This window comes from Ochotona curzoniae, unplaced genomic scaffold (assembly GCF_017591425.1).
Source record: "Ochotona curzoniae isolate NIBS_2020 unplaced genomic scaffold, NIBS_Ocur_1.0 contig_517, whole genome shotgun sequence".
Lineage (NCBI taxonomy): Eukaryota > Metazoa > Chordata > Mammalia > Lagomorpha > Ochotonidae > Ochotona > Ochotona curzoniae.
This window is the reverse complement of record NW_024466454.1, coordinates 2,838,326-2,857,477: the sequence shown is the minus strand read 5'-3', so window position 1 is coordinate 2,857,477 and position 19,152 is coordinate 2,838,326. Positions and strand designations below refer to the sequence as shown.

General features: G+C 41.8%; 1 protein-coding gene across 1 annotated transcript in view; it reads left to right on the top strand.

The window, feature by feature from the left end:
- The window catches only part of SPON1 (spondin 1), a 279,261-nt gene that overhangs the window by 137,574 nt on the left and 122,535 nt on the right, over positions 1-19,152 (top strand). The window lies entirely within an intron of this gene.

The window sequence follows — 19,152 nt, the reverse complement described above, 5'->3', positions numbered from 1 at the left end:
AGTAATGGGTATTTTGATAGTCTCTTCAGGTAATAACATATAATTTTCTTTTGATGCCCTGCCACAAACATGTAAAAACTCTACAGGGGATAGTTTTTTTAAAGCTTAATTACACTGTAGAATATGAAACTGTATCAAGGAACTTGTACTCTGTTTCATTAAGATGCATTGCTTCCTCTTCTGCCTTAGATGGGTCTTTTACAAAGGCATGGCTTTGTAACATCATACACTGATCATCTGAAAAACACCAGTTTACCGAATTGTGCAGATCACCCAAATGCTGTGACAAGTCATTAAGCAATATCAAAAATAACATCCATTAATATCACTACAAATCTCATCTGAGAACTGTGGAAAAGCTCAAAGCCATGGATACTAATTTTCTAAAATTCGGATTTTTGCTTGAAAGCTCCGATTTTATAATTGGTAGCAAATGTTGTCAGATGTTTTCCTTGAAGTGACAGGCTTGCTTTGCCTTTGAGAAAATGTATGCCAAGTCCCAAATGTGAAAAACTGTAATTTGTTTGTCATTTGCTTTTTTTTCCAAATAAGAATGTTATTTTATGAATGTAAAAAGTGGCCAATCCAACTTGCACCTCAAAGAATCAAAGTGCTTCTATTCAAGGCCCTCATACTGCTTCAATGTCTAGCAGAAGTGTTTTTGCATGTTTTCCAATTAACCACACAGAAAAATAAAAAGTCACATACTAAAAGATATATTTAATGCAATTAATAATTTTTCATTGTGACTTTAAGGGCATTCTTAAATGAAAAGAGCTTTTATGGTTCATTCCCCTACATAACAGTAGCACATACATTAGCTACTAAGATGAACATCTCAGGGCCACTGCTTTGACACGTTGCTGTGTGCCACTGTTAATCTCAACATACTGTGAAAGGTGCATAATGTCTTTGTGTCAATATGAAAGTATTTTCACCTCAAAACCCCCTGAAATTGTCTCACAGTCCCTGCCTGAGTCTCTGTGAGCCACACTTTGAGAGATTCTGTAATGGGGAAAGATGGAACCGATGTGGGCGATATGTCCATGAGAATTCCTGTTGGAGGATGGGGGACATCCTTGTGCTTTCAGCTGACTCTTACGGTGGCTGCCATTTGTAGGTAGCTCCTCCCAGCCATTCTACAAAATGATTTGTTCCAAATGCTGTTCTGGACCTCCCTCCGCTGAAGTGCAGCGCACCATGCAGTCCAAATGAACCCCTTTTTCTACAAGAGACAACAGGTGGTAAGATAAGAAGGCCTTCATGGCCTTGGGCATCCCCTCCCAAGGACCATGCCATGAATCTCCTGGCTGTCTGGAATTGGTGGGGTCTTGGCAAGGCACTGCCAATCAGCAAGCTCTAGAATTCCACAGTGAGACTAGATCATTTAAGTTGTACTTCCTAATTTTGTAAGTGGAAAACCTTGAAGCACAAGAACTCTTCAAGTCCAAATCGCATACCCAATGAGTGTCAAACCAAAACCAAAATTCAGCTCTCCTGATTCCCTTCTACCTTTCTCCAGAGGACTGCACAAGGCCATCAATCTCTGGCTTCTGCAATACAATTAAATATTTGCTGCACAACACATTTTAATAAGGTCCTGCTGTACTAACATGAACTCAACTAAAACCAAATTCTGTGCTGTACTTTACAGCTTTGCCCCAGCATTCAAAGACCAGTGCAGAGACCCCCAACTTAAGAGGTCAGAAAGAGAAGGCCTGAATTCCAGGAGCCTGGACGAAGTTCTGCTCCCTGAGACAGAAAGAGAATAGCAAGCCCCTAGGGTTCCTGTGTCGGGTACAGCCAGTATGTAATTCCTAGCAAGAGGCATTATTAGCAGGAAGGTGACCAAGCAGTGTCACCACACAAGGATGTCCTGCGGTTGGAGGCAAGCCCAGGCTTTGCTGGGGCATGGGGAGCTGTTGGAGAGAGGAGCCCTGACTGTAACCCTCAAGCTTTTGCCAGATGCCTCCATCCTGCAGAGACTCCGTGTTCCCTCTGGAGAGTGTAAGTTGCCCAACTTTCCCTATGTTTGAAATCGCACCAGTTTCAATGCTGTTTGAAAAAGATGTGTGAATGAGAAGCACGTTTTTTCCAGGAACCATTTTTTTTCTCTTTTGACACTACATTGCCTGAAACATTAATATGGCCCCTGGGATAGATGCTTTACAAAAAGCAAAGTTAATTTGATTATGAAATTCAGCCATCTTTTCCATTGAGTCACTTAAAGACTTATTGGTTTTAGGTTTGAGCACATAAAAAACCACCATTCTTAACACTTGGCAATTCCTTTTATTTCTTCATATATCCATGCATATCCAGAACTTTTATATCACATGCAAACACTTTATGTTCCACCTTTTGCATTCAGTTTTATTTGCAGTCATAATTCATTATGTTAACTTATGCTCGACAGCTTACTTAATTATTCCTTCATTAACCATTTAGGTGTCGCCAGGTCTTTTGCTAACATAGAAACTAATCTGTATCTAAAATTTCTACCCTCCTGTCTTGAAGACTTTTCCAAGAATAAGACTGCTGGATCAAAGAGTGTGAACTCCATGTGTGGTTTTTAAAACCACTTTTCTGATTCTTCGCTAAAACATTTGTGTCAGTTCACCACAGAACCAACAATGAATATGTGTCTCTCCCAACTTGCTCAGCATTCAATTTAACCTCTTTTTTTGTGTGTTTTACCAGCTTAATTGTTATAAAAAATTAATCTGATTATGTTCAATTGACACTGGTTTAGTTACTAACACACTTGGATCTTTTTTTCCTTGTTTATTGTCCTTGACTTTCAAACCACTAGGGAATTGACATCAATCAAGTCTGATTTTCCTCATTATCTTCCCAGGGCTTTTATCCTTGCCCCACACATTGAAAGTTGTGAATCAATAGAGGTTGGTAAATGAATTAGTGAAAGAGAAGCAATTACAATATGAATTGGGAAGAAAGGAGGAAGATGAGCAATGAAAAGCTGCTGAGCAGGTTAGGCCAGGAGTTAGAGGGGATCAAATGTGGCCATTAAAGTGAAAAACAGATGGAATGGATCTGTTAGTGTTGGGAAAATGGGTTCGGTGGACACTGAAATAATGTAGTGGGCAGTGGTGGTAGCTGATGGCAAGGCAATGGGAATGATGGTAGAGAGGATGGATATTTTAAGATATGTTTGAAAAAAAGACAGATCTCCTATCTAGAGGTTCACTCCACAAATGTATGTAGTCACCAAGGTTGGGAACAAAAGCTGGAAGCCAGAAATTTAATCCAGATCTCCCACGGGGGTGACAAGGACCCAACAGTTATTACCCTTAGACTGTATATTAGCAGGAACCTGGACTTGGAAGTAGAGCTGGGACTTAGATCCTAGACATGGTGACATGTAGGTGGATATAAAGATTTGTTTTTGTTGGAAAGGCAGATATAAAGAGGAGATACAGAGATAAAGATCTTCCATCTGCTGGTTCACTCTGTTAACTGTTTCGTAGTAGCTAATGTTAGCTCTTTTCAGATAAGGTCTTTTTAGTTTGCCCCAGCAAGCTGAAACATCAGATGCAGCAAGCCACACAGGATGTTTTTCTTATTAGGAAGTCAGATATACAGAGAGAAGAAAAAGGAAGATCTTCCATCCCATGATTCTCCCCTAAAGTGACCACAACAGCTGGAGCTGCACTGATCCGAAATCAGGAGCCTGGAGCTGCTTCCAGATCTCCCACGCAATTCTGAGCTTGCTTAATTTCTTCCTTTTATGAAGAAGACCAAGCACATGTGGACTTTGTTAGTAGTATGCCTGAAATAGTAACACATGGGCGATCAGTCAAAATTCAGAAACAAAATTGAGATTCCCCAGAAAAGCAAATAGGAGACTTGGATGGATGGGTAAATGGATGCATAATGCAGAATTAGCTTACCTGTTTATGAAGGCCAACTAATCCTGCAATCTGTCAGCTGCAAGTTGAAAACAGAAAAGTCAATAATGTGACTCTAGTTCAAGCCCAGAGGCCTGAGAACTAATAGTGCCAATCCCAGTCTGCAAGCAGAAGACTCATGCCCCAGCTCACGTAATGAGTCAGAAACTAGGGGTGAATTCCTTTTTGCTTTTCCATTTGCTTTATTTTTTCTATCTCTTATCAAGTGTTGGAATTGATTGGAGCATATCCACTGACCATGGGAAGGGGCGGGGCAGTGTATTTATTGAGTCTGCTGATTCCAATGCTGTTGCCTGAAAACAGCCTCACAGCTGCACTCAGAAACAATGATGATTCTAGTTTGCCAGTGGCACTGTCAAGGTGACAGGCAGAATTAGCCATCACACACATTCAGCAGACAGTAATCCCACCGCTTCGCCCCATCCCCAGGAACCCTGCCCAAAGCTGACTAATTCTTTGTAACAGAACTTCCCAGCTGTTCTACTGTCAATGCCCAGACAGGGTAGGGCACGCTTGCTGCCACCAGCAGGCTAGGGTACGAATAGAGTATGTCACCAGGAAGTAGAACTTGGTCACCAGTTGCACTGAAGGAAGAGGCACAAGAGAAATGCTTAAATATCATCGTCTCCCCTCTCCTCTTCCTTCCCCCGTTCCTCTCTGGAACTCCCTAGAGCAATCAGAAGGTCAGTGGTCAGATCTTCCAGTTGAACATGGAAGGTTGAACACAACATTAGTCTCTGTTCTTCCCCCAAACCCTACCAAGATAACACTTGAGGCATAAAGAAGATATAAATACACACACACAAGTGGCAGGAAAGAAAACCACGTTAAGAGCTATCACTGAAACTGGGAACAAAGTGGACAAATGTGACTGTTGACAGGAAAGCAGACTGTGCTCAGATCCTAGAGGCCTTCAAAAAGTCAGTGGAAAACGTGTTATGAAAAAACTATGCATGCATTTCAAAAGGCAAAACTTTTGTAGCACAAGAAGCCCATCTCTGAAGGCCAGTTAGCAGTGCATGAGAACCAGGCCATTTTGCGGTAGGAAGTACAGGACAGACACCAAGAGTTAAAGATGACGCGTGCAGCACAATGATGCAAAGGCCACATCAGCATGCAATTCTAGAATAATGAGGATCGGTACAAATCCTAAAAGCACTTAGAGAGACAAGTAACAATTAAAGGATCGTCGATAGAAAGGCATCAGACCTCCCTAACACAGCAGAGCTACAGGACAATCGAGCAACATCAGACTGCACACCTGTGCTTTGGAATGCTCAGGAGACTTTTTGTTGTTCTGCCTAGACTCCAGTCTGATACCTGGGTTTCCTTCTGGCTCATGTTTCCATTGAAAGTTTGGGCTTCCTTTAAGAGGCTATACTCCCACACCCATCCAAACTCACCCCACAGTGTCCTCCACCTGTCTCCTATCCCTGGATGGCCACCGAAACCTGAGTCCCAGGGTGCCCACAGAGCACCAGTCCAGGACTGCACTACTGAAGCACCTCTCTGGGGGACATACGGGGTTTCTATGCTTTTTCCAGCACTTGTTGATATTTTGCAGAAGGATATTGGGAAAGTGAGTGTAAGCCCCTTCCTTGTCCTGTTTTGGGGGGGGTGACTTTTAGGGCCCAGCTGGCTCCCAACGGGTTTGATGGGGGGGGGGGGCACCAAGGACAGAGGAGAGTGAGGTCCAGGTCTTGATTGTGGTACTCCCTCCCCACAAAGGTTAAAGACCAGCAGGTCAGTTCCAGGAACCACAGCTTCCATCCAGCCATCCTCTCCTGCTGTGACAGCCCCTCTGCCAGCGAGGTACTTCATGGCTAAAGGCAGAGCCAACCCCGTGCCTGACTTTCTTTCAATGCTTTCCTTTGACACTGCTGTGTCAGATTGTCCTTTGTCAAACTCCTCTCTTGCCCATTTGATCATGCCGTCTGTTGTCTGTGGGATCATGGCTGATACTGTTCCATCTTCAGAAATGGAGTCTTAGACCTTATACCTGTGTCATTTTGATAAAAATCAAAGATGATTAACAAACGCCATTATTACTGTAAGACTTTGAGTTACCATAGCTGATCCATCTCCACTACCCTGCCACCTTCTTCTGCACTATCACACCACTCAGGATATGCCCCCTCTGCTGAGCCCTCTCACGTGTCCCTTCCCTCCGTTGCTCTCCTAGAGACAGTCTCTCTGTCTTTTTCTGGGTCTGCGGCTCAACTCCAGAACCGTGTCTTCTCATTCTTTTCTCCCTTTATCCAGCACAAGGCTCCATCTTACGTACAACATGTAGACAGACATTTTAGTGCTTGATTTTTAGGTAGGTCGATTCTGGAATTTCAGTTAAAATTGTAGGTTACCCTTTAATAATAAGGACAGATCGTGTTTCCTGGTTTAAAAATATATGCCGTTTCCGTAAAAACTGAAACATGAATGTGTTTTGATTTTCCCTGATTTCTTTTCTCTCTTGAAAGCTTTGCAGTTTCTTGTACAACCACCCTGCAGCTAATCCCTAGGATGATCTAACATTTTGATGTGAATGAGATTTCCAGTTTCCATTATGTTTTCTGCCAGGTTATAATTAACATACAAGGATGCTCTTGTGTGTTATTCCACCTTTATTGTACCTGGATGCCTTTTTTACTAATGGTTTTACCAAGGTTTCTTGGACTAACTTAATAATCAATCATAATTGGCATCCCAAAAAAGAGTTGGTTTCTTTTTTTTTCTTTCCTGATTGCTTTTCTAGGATCTCACGTATTGATAAGAACCTCTAGAACAATATTAACTGGTCATCGATAAGAGTGGGCATGTGGTACAGTGGTGGAGTCAGTGCTTGGGAGGCCCACATCCCATAGCAGAGTGCCTGGCTCAAGTTCTAGCTGTCATCCTGATCTGGTGTCCTGCCATCACCCTGGGAAGCAGCAGGTGATGGTTCAGTACTGGGCTTCCTGCCACCCATGTGGAAGACCACGAAGGAGTTCCAGTCTCTTGGCTTTGACTTGGTCCCGTCCTGGCTTTTCCAGGCATTGGGACAATGAACCAGAGAATGGGGAGTCTGTTTTTCTGTCTCTTGTCCTCTTCCTCTGTGCCTTTCAAATGAAATGGGGACATTTTAAATAATTAATACAGATATGTCTTTGTAATTTCTTTAACATGTTGGATTTTCGAAATGCCGTTTTGGCACCTACTGACATGAGGATGTAATTGTTACTATTCACTCTCTTCTAATATATTGTAATTACTCCTATTTTGCTGACCCATTCTGTATTGAGCTCAACTTAATCAAGTTGTGATTTTATTTTTGTCATTTAGCACAGATGCATGATTTTTTTTTTACCGACGTCATACACTACTTGCAAGGCATCACACTTGGTTTTGCATTCACTTTCTTCATGACTCCATTTCTGAAAAGGAGTCTCAGGAGGATTAGCAGTTAGGCCTACTTCATAAAGCAAGCCAGTAGTAGAGGAAGGCGCAGCGAGAGGTTAGTTACCTACCCTTTCCTGTTGGTCACTGACATTTAAAATCACCCATAAAATCTCAGCACTGTCCCCTCTCCTCACCCCCAGTTCTTTTGCCTCTTCATCAGTTATGGCCATAAACACAAACATTTAGAGTTCTATCTCTTTCCTTAATGATCATCCTATCCGTTTTATCCAGACATTCTTAGGCCTCTGCACACAGTTATACAAGGAGATCATTTTTCTTTGTTTTCTTACTAAATTTCCATGGGTTGGCTTTTTCTAAAATGCTCTGTTAGGTTTTTAAATAACACAATTGGTATCCTCTTCTTGACTCACATGCATCTATATGCTATTCTATCTTTCAGATAATCATTTTGTTCCTTTGATGAATTTTTATATTGCTTACTTAAGTATGTTGATTTTCCAATTTTGCTGTTTAGTTTTATTTGTAATAAATGCACATCAGGTTCTGGGTTTATTTTTTTTCCCCCTCGGTAGGGCACAGATTGTAAAACAATCGTATTTTTATTTTCTTAATGAAGTTATTTTGTGCACTTTATCTTCCTGTCATACTTAATTAACAGAGTATTTTAACATTTTGAAGTATGCAAGAACTTTTAATCTATATTTTTCTTGATTTTGTTTCGTAAAAAAGTACATCTAAATTCTGCTTTTTTGTGTGTTTGCTGAGTTTTTTTCAAAGCCTTTTGGCATTCCACCTCAGGTGCCAATTGATACGTCATGCCTGACACGAGCATTGTTGGTCCATGCCAGACCCCTCAACATTTTAGTTTGTTTCATTTCAAGTTCTCCACAAATACTGTGACAATGATGCTTTCATTTTTCTGTCTTCATGTTTTCTGATGGCACATTTTGTTTCTTTTTAACACCTTTTCTTTCCATTGCCTAAGTAAAATTTTCTTCTCATTTTTAAGTATTTTATTCATTTTTCAATCCCTGTGATGGTTGCTTTGAACATAAGACATATACTTGTGTTTATTTCAATCTGTTGATTTCATAATTACTTTAACATATCTGCTCTGTAAAAGCAAATACTCTAGCATGTCCTCAGAGTCCTTCGGTCTTTACCATCCCTCTACTAAAATATATACTTGTTGGATTATTTTCCAGAGTCTTGATGCTGGATTGTTATGGATAATTCCCTTTGTATTTCTTTATCCTTTATTTTTTTTTTCCACAAGCATAAGCCTCACTAAAATGTTGGCCATTCCTTACCCCTTAGCATTTATTTGAGTATTTTCTGTAACACTCATATATAAGGAGTGTTTTCATAATAGCTGCTTGTAAGGCAAAGCCCGTAAGGCCTTGTATGTCTGAGAATATGTTTATTGAACTTTCACATTTAAATGACATCCAGTTGGGACAGCTTTCTTTTCACCGCCTTCGTGCCACTCGGCTTCCACCGTCTGAGCTCTTCCCGCCACGCTTTGGTGCCACTCTCCAGGGGCATTCTTCAGGTCACTCACGTGTTCTTTAGTTTTCATTGCCCTGCTTGTACCCTAGCTAGGATGATGATCATTTCAACCACTGAGAAGGCTTTAGTGTAATCTTTTGAAATAACTTCAAATTTCCATAAAAGTTACAAGGGTAGTAAACAGCTTTTTGGATTTGTTTATTTATTTGAAAGCCAGAGAGAGGGGGCACAGACAATGATTTTCCCTCAGCAGGTTCACTTTCCAAATGCCTGCAGAAACGTAGGGAATGTTGGTGTTACAGGCACCCCAGTGCCACCCGCACCTCCTACCACCTCCCTCCGGAGCTACTGATTACTTTTCACCTGTTGTACCCAGATTTTGAGATTCCCAGAAAATCATCCAGAGTCTGGAGTAAGGGCGGTTTACTCAGGCTGGCCTGGGCTCCCAGCAGCCACCACGGCCCAGGGGGACTCGGGGAGGGGTGGCAGCTGGAGCAGCATCAACAGCAAAAAGGGCAGAAGAAGGGCTGAGTTTCAAACAGCGCAGGGCTTTGTACATTTCAGGCCAATTCCACACAAGCATACGGTCATGATTGGTCAGTTTAAGTGTTAATTTTGAAAAAGGGCAAGTTGGCAGGCTTCTATTGGTGGGTTTGAAGCAAGCAACTTTCAAAAAGTACAAACTGGTGGGATATCGGGCATTGAGCAACTTATCAGACAAGCACACCAGGGGTCTCCATCCTGAGGAGTGCTCTGTCTGCCTGACCTGCCAGGTGTCACACAGACTGTCAGGCCTGGGGGAGTTCACAGGGCTCCTTGGCCAAGCAAGCAAGGCAGAAATCACAAAAGCACAAAACTCCAAAACTGTAAACACTGTATCACATTTAATTTCTCATTGCCTCCAAACAGGTACAGATTGCCTTTCCATAACAGGTACAGATAGGCTTTCCATAAACATTAGCAGACATCCTTTTGATCCCCAAGTACCATGATTCCATGTACAGACCCTAACACTAGGAGATTCACTTTCAAGACTATTGCACACTTCTCACTAGAACTCATAAAATACTATTCTCTGATCTTTATGCCTTTGTGTCATTACACTAATCATACTTCTGATTATTCTTTAGTAATACTGCATAAAATCAAAGCATAAGCCACAGATAAGACCCACACAGATAATTTTGAATGTTCTAGCAGTCACGTTAAAGCAAAAAGATGCAAGGAAAATTAACTGCTTTTATTTAAGCGAATGTATCCAAAATAGTATCATTTTAACATGTAGTTGATAGAAAATTTTGTTAGTAAGATATTTCACATTACATTTTCAAAGTGGAACCCAGCATTTATTTTCTTCTTACATTTAAATTCCTACTGGCTACATTTCAGTTAAGCAGTGACCACATATAGCTATTGTCTATGGTATTGATCAACACAGGTCTATGGCGAAAGGAGAAAACATAAGACAGGTTCAGAATCCAGTCTGGTCCCACGGTCCTTGCCTGTCACACCTCTTTAGGTGACGTGGGGTATAGAACTGCTCCTTAGTCTTCCCTGGCTCTCAAGACATTGGCATTTTTGAAGAGCACCTGGCAGTTTGTAGACATCATTTGGTATGGCGTTGCCTTACATGTAACTGTAATTAGGTTCCCGTTGTGCCTCTCGTTCAGCCACTATGAGTGCTTGTTTGCTGCCTGATTTACATTTGGTTCTTTTCTCGACTTCATCTTGTTTCATGTTGCTGTTCCACTCACTATGGTCTGTTTATGTGAAACTTGGGGTCCATCTGTTGAAATGAATCTTTTTCATTTAGTTTGTATCTCTTTTATTTGTGGTATTCATTGTCATCTGGTTATTGTGGCAGGTGCTGGTATGTTTCCCTGGTGATAGTAACTGGGAAGGTTAGCAGTTAAGGGGTAGAGAAGGGCCGAATGCGAATGCTACATGGTATCTCTTCTGGTATTAGGAAGGGGAAGGAGATCAGGCCAGGGGAGACCCACACATCCTTCACTCTGTCAGCTTCCCCAGATGCACCCATTCCACCCATGACTTCACTAGTTAGGGACTCATCCCCACACCCTTAGGATATAGCAGGGATAGAAGAGGTGACTTGGAATCCAACTTACAACCCTGCACATTCAGAGGAGAAATAAGATGTGCACCCATGGAAGTAGGGCTCCCTTCATCTCCTCTTCTGAGGGGGATAGTCCTCTGCTCAGGGGAGGCAATGGGACTGAGTTGCAGCACTAAGACCTTCCCTTGTGACGTCAGGGAGGGGAAACAGGTGAACTCTTAGGAGAAGATAGGGATCCTATGTGGTACACTGGCTAGAAGAATGTCCTCTGACACTCTGTTGTCACAAATACATGTTAAGCAGCAGTAACAGGTGTATATCCAGAAGTGGAAGACACAAAAAGACACTGAGTGTTCCAGAGGGCCTCACATGTAAGATCAGGTTAGATGATCTTCCTCACTAAGACCCTTGACCAAAATTGATGGGCTGCGTTCATGGGCGTCCTTCCTCATCAGAGCCACACCCAGAAGTGATTTGGGGCTTGGAACCTGTGGAGTGCAGAGAAAGGGGAAAGACTGGAGGTGAGATGGCAGGGGGACCTTACAGGAAGAAGGACTTCCCACCCACACCTCTGACTCTCCAGGCCCACCGTTGGTGCCCACAGAGGGACCTGCTGCTTCCTCCATGCACTGCGGCATACTTCCTCCATATGCTGCAGGCTGGTGGTGACAGGAGTGGTCCTGGGCTGGAGGGAGAGGGGAACTGGTCACCCCGTCGTTGCATCGCCCATCTCCTGCTGTGTCAGTGCTTTCACCCCTTCCCACCACCCCTTTTAGAATAGAACTTCAATTTTCCTTCTATCTCAGTGTCTCCATTAGTTCCTTGAATCTCTGTTTTCCTCCATGTTTGGAGCATCCCACATTTGGCTTTAGAGACTGGAAAGTGCGAGCTAACTCGCAACTCCTTCAGGAATAAAATCTCTGAATTTGTTGTTGAATCCTTTAAATTCTTGCCAGTACTTGCTGTACTAGAGTGTGTTTGCTTATGTATTTCAGTCCTTCCATTGCTGAAACGTTTTTCCCTCAGCTTATTATGTTCTGATAATGCAGTGTTATTACTTTGTTGTAAAACTATGTTCTGGGCCCAGTACAATAGCCTAGCGACTAATGTCCTCACCTTGAATGCATCGGGATCTCATATGGGTGCTGGTTCTAATCTGGGCAGCCCCACTTCCCATCCAGTTCCCTCCTTGTGGCCTGGGAAAGCAGTCGAGGATGGCCCAAAGCCTTGGGTTCCTGCATCTGCATGGGGGATCCAGAAGTTCCTGGCTCCTGGTTTTGGGTCACTTGGGGAGTGAATCTTTGGAGGAAGATGTTCCTCTCTGTCTCTCCTCCTCTCTGTATATATGACTTTACAGTAAGAATAAATAGATCTTTTTTAAAAAGCTATGCACTTATTAATTTCTCTTGGATTTTTTGTAGTAGTTACTCTCCATTTGTTGCCTCAAGGCTCATTGAGTCTTATGGACAGTATCATTGGTAACTCTGATTTGTGTCACCACGTAATTAGCATAACTAGCTTGCTTTAGCAATCTTTGCCTTAAATTCTTCCTTATCTGAAATTTAATTGTTTCTTTATCTTTTGGGTATTTTCTCAGTATTTTTAGAAAGTATAACTTGATTTTTCAGTAAATCACTGCATTCTCCCAATATGGAAGCATTGGCTTTGTTCCTGAGTATTGGTTTGATTCCCAAGAGGGGGTTAAACTGACACTGGTTTTAACATTCTCACGTATTCTCCCATTCTACTGTTAACCTCTTCATTTTACTATTAATTTAGTTTAGTTTTTCTAAACTTCCTTTGCTGTGATACAGGCAGTGCATTTTTTGGTTTGGATTTTGTCTATTTATAGTTGCCTTTGACAATGATCTTTTCAATCCAACTAGCTGTCAATTTAACATAAACAACAAGACCTTGTGTCTACACATCCATAGATTATTAGGGCAGTGTCTTGATTATGGAAATTTGTGGTGTTTATTCGTTACTCCCCTCCCTCTTCATTTTCTACTGGTTAACTATCCCCCCCCCCGCTTGTTTTAATCTTTCATTCCAGCGATTCTCCCAATCTCCAACTCCTATTACATATAATCCTTCCCCGTTGTTGTTGTTATTTACTGATTGCTTGATTGCTTCAATGGGTATCTGTTGATTCAGAATTTTATTTTGACTGTCTTAAACAGTATCATCTTTTTTTCAGATGAGTCTTTTAAGATCAGGTTTCTTTTCTGAATCCTCTTGGAAACCAGTGCTTGTCCATTAGTGGGTGATTATGTTTCTTTCAAATGAACATCTGTGAAAGTATTTGCATTTGCTTAGTACCTTCTTTGGATACAAATCCTCCTTGTACCACTTGCTCTGTGGTTTCTACACGGTTTTCCATTACAGTGAAAGGAATTACAGACCTTATTCACTTACGACTATATTCTTTATGTGAAATTTCCAATTCTTGTAGAATGCTTTCTTTTTCTTTTGTAGTTGAAATATTTTATTACAAATACTGGTCTCAGTTGTGTTAAAAGGATGTTAAATTAGGCTCTATTTGTACCTCCAACTGTTTCATCAATATAGATATGGATCTTTTATTGGAATCCTTGATTTTTGTTCTCTGCTCATTTTTTCTACAAATCCAAAGCACCGAGTGGATAAGCAGTGCAGTCCTTCCCTGTCCCTGGGAATTCCCAGCTCTCCCGGAGTGCTCCCTTCTCCAGATCCGCTTTTGGCATCTCCTCCTAGCCTTTTCTCAGCCTATCTATTCCTTTCCCTTGTTTGTTTCCCTTTTGTTTCTTAACTTCTGCTAACATTCCGTTCCACAGTTTACCTGTTATTATGTACTCCTCTGGCCCCTTCTTCCCATGAGTTCCTCTGACATAATGTCTCCTTTTCCACATTCAAGAAAAAGATTACAACTGTTTTCTAAATCCTGTTTTGATTTGTTTCATGGTTTACTGATTCCACAACTCCCACCTACCCACCTGCCTGGTTCCTAAGATTTTAGTGCATCCTTCTTCTCTCCTACTGTAAAATATGTTTTCATCATTCCAAAATTACTCTCCCTCTTCAATTTGTTCTTCTCTGAATTTATCTTGATGGCTTAGCTATTATTTCTCAAGCTTCTGTCTTGGATTATTTCATTGGCATTTAAACGAGCAGAAATTGGGGAGTTCAAGGCTTCTCAGACTTCTTGGAAGTAGAAAGCTATTTTCCTTGAACATTCCTTTCTTAAATAAGACACATCAGTATTCAGAACTGTGTATTATATGAAGTATTCTTTTTCTTGTATTTACCAAGGACAAGTCCCATGATGACTTACAGTGATCAATTTATTAGTAATCTGACTTTTCATTTACTCCTGCTGGTTAGTAGTCTTAAAAAATACTTGCCTCCTGCAGAACTTTAACTTAACTAGTCACCTGGTTTGAACTGTTTTGAATGGGAATAAAAGTTGGATTCATTGGCAAGTCATGGACCAGTTATTGTGTAAGCACAAATGGTGTGTGCTAGTTTTTCTAGCAAAATGAGTGTAATTAACATTCAAGTATAACACCAACCCCTACATTTTTCATTCCCTGTTTCCTTCAAACCTGTTTGCCAATTCCTATGTAGTGATTCCAAGAAATGCATACTTCAATAAAGAAGACTTAATTTTCCCTTTGCAAAAAATATTCTACACACAAAAGAGCCTTAGGAAATTGCAGGAGGGGGAATATACAATGTCTATTAAACAGCGGCATTATGTATGGCTACCCAGGAATTTGTACGCAAAACTCTGCTAGCATTTATGTACTTAAGTTTCCCAAACAATGAATTGAAAAAACACCCTCAAGAATTGTTTATGCCAAGAAAGGCCAAGCATTTATACTCACAAGTGGAATTTCTATAAAGGTCTGTGCCAGGCACTACAGGCCTGGCAAACGTATCTCCCGATTTGCAAGAACTCTACTGTTTTGGGTTGAAAAGTGAAGCATAGCTCCAAAGAAACACTTGCAGCTTTTTCCTAGTGTCAGTGAAATTCAGAGTAAAAGAACTAACATATGAGAGACAAAAGGTATAGGAAATCGCATCACAGGCAACACTGCCTCCTTTTAGTGAAAAGGATTAGGACGGGTGGCCCTGGAGGAAAGCCCACAGCCTGCGTTCATGGAGTGGGATTATTGTAATCCTTTTACCACACCACTGAGTTGATTGATTAAATTGAAAGTTAGGAGTCGAATGTCTCCAGAGCATCTTGGAACCTTTTTGAATCTGTGCATATTGGTACAGTCATAATGACCTTGCACTAGAATGGAAAAGTGTGTTCTACCTGTGGGGAACACAAGGAAAGGCTTAGAGAGGAAGCAAAACTTTTCCACAACCAAAGAGTTTAATTAAAGTGGCTCTACTATTGTAAGCTTGTCTCCATTTAAGGACAAATCATACCATGTTTTCCCCACATGGAGCTTCCCAGGGTCTTGCAGCTCAAGTGGAAAGAACAATGGGAAGCAAGAATTTATCTCTTTACATCTGGCACCTCCAAATGGAGCTAAGAGGCTTTCTGGAGGGTTTGGCTGGCTGGAACAGTTAATGTTTACAGATGTGAGTGGCTTTCAGTCATTGAATGCAAATTCATTAGCTTTGTTGTGCACACCCTGGGAAAGAGGAGGAAGAGGAATAATGATCCTTTATCTGCCCACCCACATTGAGATTCAGGGCACACACAGTCTTTTCAGGTTTGTTGGGTCCCTAAGCAACCTTTGAAGAGCGCTGTACATCTGTCTAGCCGTGCCTTCTCCAACAGACGTGGATTCTTTTGGCTTTGCTTTTCAAGGCTTTGGTTCCATCTCAGCTCCATTGAGTGATATGGGTTTTGGTTTTGTTGTTGTTGCTGTTTGTTTGTTTTTCTTTTTGGTAAACATTTCTTACCTTCAGCTCTGCTTGGCTGCCCAAGTCCTGAAACAATTCTGGCTCTCTCTCTCTGTCTTTCTGTCAACCCTTGGTCTATATTCTGAGAGTAAGGTCATCAGAAAAAGAATGGAAGGGGGCTAGCTTTCTGTGCGAAAGCTAAAAGTCAGGAAAATCAGCTAAAGCAAGCTGGGAGGGAACAGAGTCTTGGTGGAATTCTGAATCTCAGCACCAAATATCAGAGCAGTGTAAGACCTGCCAGAGCATTTCTGAAGCAACAGAAACTGTAATCTAGCTTTTCCTTGTCCTAAGAATCAAAAGTGTTGGCACTCAACCAGGAGGCAGTACATTCCTACACAGTTGGAAGAATCGCAAACTATCATGGGAGTCAAGTCCAATTTGAGGTCTTGAGAATGAGATTTTCTAGAGAGCCTTATGAAAATATTGTATCCTCCTTGTTCTCCGTATGCTTGTCTTCCAAGTAGAACTATTCAAAGCACTTACCTCATGGAGCTATTTGGAAGACAACTGGGGTTCAAAGGAAGACCCTGCCATTTATTGCTCAGAGAGGACATTGAACTTTCTGAGTTCCAGTTCCATCTCACAAAGCCATAATCTGCACCATTGGCTTGTTGTAGGATTAGATGAAATCCTGCTCCTCACAGCCCCTAGGACAGGCTTGGCAGATGGTGACAAGAGTGTCAGCCAACCTTTTAAAAACAAGCTAATGCATATGTGGTTTTTAGCTCAGTACCAGGCCCACCCCAAGTGTTAGCTATGGCTGTGATGTGCTTATTGCCTTATTGGTAGTCTTATAGTTGTAAACCCAGATTTTCAACCATCTTGAGATCTTGGACAAACCCTCTCATCTGGTTGGCTTCCTGCATTGGATGATAATTTGCTAAAGTTTCAATGTAGTTCCTAAATTTTCTTCATACCCTAAATGAAAGAGGGTTGAATTCCATGTGATTTTCTTTTTATTTGAAAAGCAGAATGACAGTCAGATTTTCCATCTTCTGGTTCACTCCTTAAATGCATACAACATCTGGACTGAGCTAGACAGGAGCTGGAGCCTGAATCCAAGCCCCCCATGTGGGTAGCAGGTACACAAGGGCCATCCTCCACTGCTTTTACAGACACATTCGGAGGAAGCTGGATTTGAAGTAATGTAACCAGGACTTAAACTAGAACTCTAATATGGAATACAGGAGTCCCAATCAGCAGCTTAACTCACTGCACCCTCCCAACTCCCAGATACATCTTCTCATTCTTAACTCTACCAATTTAAAATTCAAAAATATTACAAGACATCAGTACCACAAGGCCTAACCAGCAATTCTGAAAGAGAGTGTGCATTTGTGACTCTTTCCCTTCAGAAAGAATTTTATAACTAATATAGTATATATCTCACACTCAGCCAAGCAAATGCATAGAACTTGTCAATTGATGTAATGGCAAGGTAACAGTAACATGTTTTTGCAAGTTAAAGGAAGTGAACAAACTGCCGGTATGTGTTCTGTGGCTTGTGTTGGCCAAAACCAGTTTGAGTCGGTTTCATCACTCCTCTTTCTCCTCTCTCTAATTGCACACAAGCAGTCCAGGTATACTTGGGGGTCAGCAGCAGCTGCTAAAGCAGCAGAGCTGAGACACATGAAGGAACCCAGCTCTCTGTGGAGTTGAGTCCTAGGCCAGGCTCATCACCCTGCCCAGCCAGGTCTCACGCAGCTGTCTAATTTTAGCATGAACCATCTCTGCTCTCTGATGCCCCACACTGGGCTAGATCCAGTTCTCAAAGCCTCTTTACAGCCATTTGTATGCTTCTTGCTATGTATTGCATGGTACAGCTGCTGTAGGTTTCCCTTGGGATATGTTCCTGAGGCCATCCATATAATTTAAAGCTTACAGAATTCAAGATTAATTCTGAAAAAGGATTAGGACTGTTTTTCTAAGCCATGTATGAAGTGGTACAGCTGTGCACCAATAACATAAGCATGGCTTAAAATTCACTCAGTTACTGGCCTTGAAATTAGGATTCTTTGGGGGAAGGGAATTTGCATTGTTTTACATTTTTGTGTGTGAAAGGGCTTTCTTAATATTTTAGCATCTATTTTCATGTATCTATTAATATTTTAGTGTATTTTTCAGGCCCTGTGATTCAGATCCACATAAAATAAGTATGATCTATAATTGTAGGAGTTAACTAGCTTGCCCCCTAGAAGTGAATGTCCAGGAACTGAAGTGGCCAGTGGTTCACTGCGGTAGCCCCCACCCCCACTTAGCGAGATCCCTGGCATGTGGCAGATACTCAAGCTATGGAAAACAAGTGTCTGCTGAGAATCTAGAGATGAGCAGTTTTCCACATCAGTGGGAAGGACAGTCATGTCTGCCATCTCAAAGATAAAAGAAAGCATCACACTTCCCTCTGAGCACCGTCACCGTCCTGTCCACACCTACCCAGAGGCTAACTGGTAAAGCTGCTTATCACAGCTCCTGCACTAGACTTCCCTGGGCAGGCCCATGTCACGTCCATGACTAGTATCCTTATCTCCCAGCCGGTGTATTTTGCACAAACCTAGTTTATGAGAATCAGCTGCCAAAGGCAGAAGAGGCCAAGGGACTGAGAAAAGAGGACGAATCCAAAATAACACAAAGTACAAGCAATTGGGGGAAACTTGCAAACAGAAGCCATGAAACATATGGACCTCTGTGCCGTAAGGAAGTAGGAAAAGGATTTTATAGACAGAGGCAGCCTGTGGCTGGTTTGAATGCAAGCTATTTCAAGAAATATTAACATTTATAAGAGACATTCCAGGCATCAGGAAAGAACATTCAGCGAAGGCCAGATGATTTTCTTAATGGCTTTGTTTACCATATCATGGGGCTTGGCATAACCCAGGTCACCTAGAACAGGATGAGGGTTCCATCCAAGGTGGCCACAGTCATGTCAAAATGACTTCCCTATACACTGGGCAAGATAGAGTGGACACCTCTGCCTGTCACATGAATGAGGGATGAAAGCACAGGTGGGGGAACTGGCCTCTTGGGCTCTACTCCATCCTCACTGTGGAATCATGGAAATTTCCTGAAGGACAGAATCTAAACTGTTTAACATGTGCTCTAGTGAAACGCAACCTACTACCTCTGACCTATAAATCCTGGAAACATCTTTCATTGTCAGCTCCACGGCACACAATGACAGTATCTTTGAGATCCTGTGGATATTAGGAGCAACATTGGAACACTCCCTGGTGGGAAGACCTGGTCCTTTTTCCTACATGCTATTGTCTGTGTCCTCTTTGCTTTTTCCCTCTCTTCTTCAATGGTTTTATGATAGACTCCAGAGAAAGGCGTCAGAGGTGGTTGAAACAT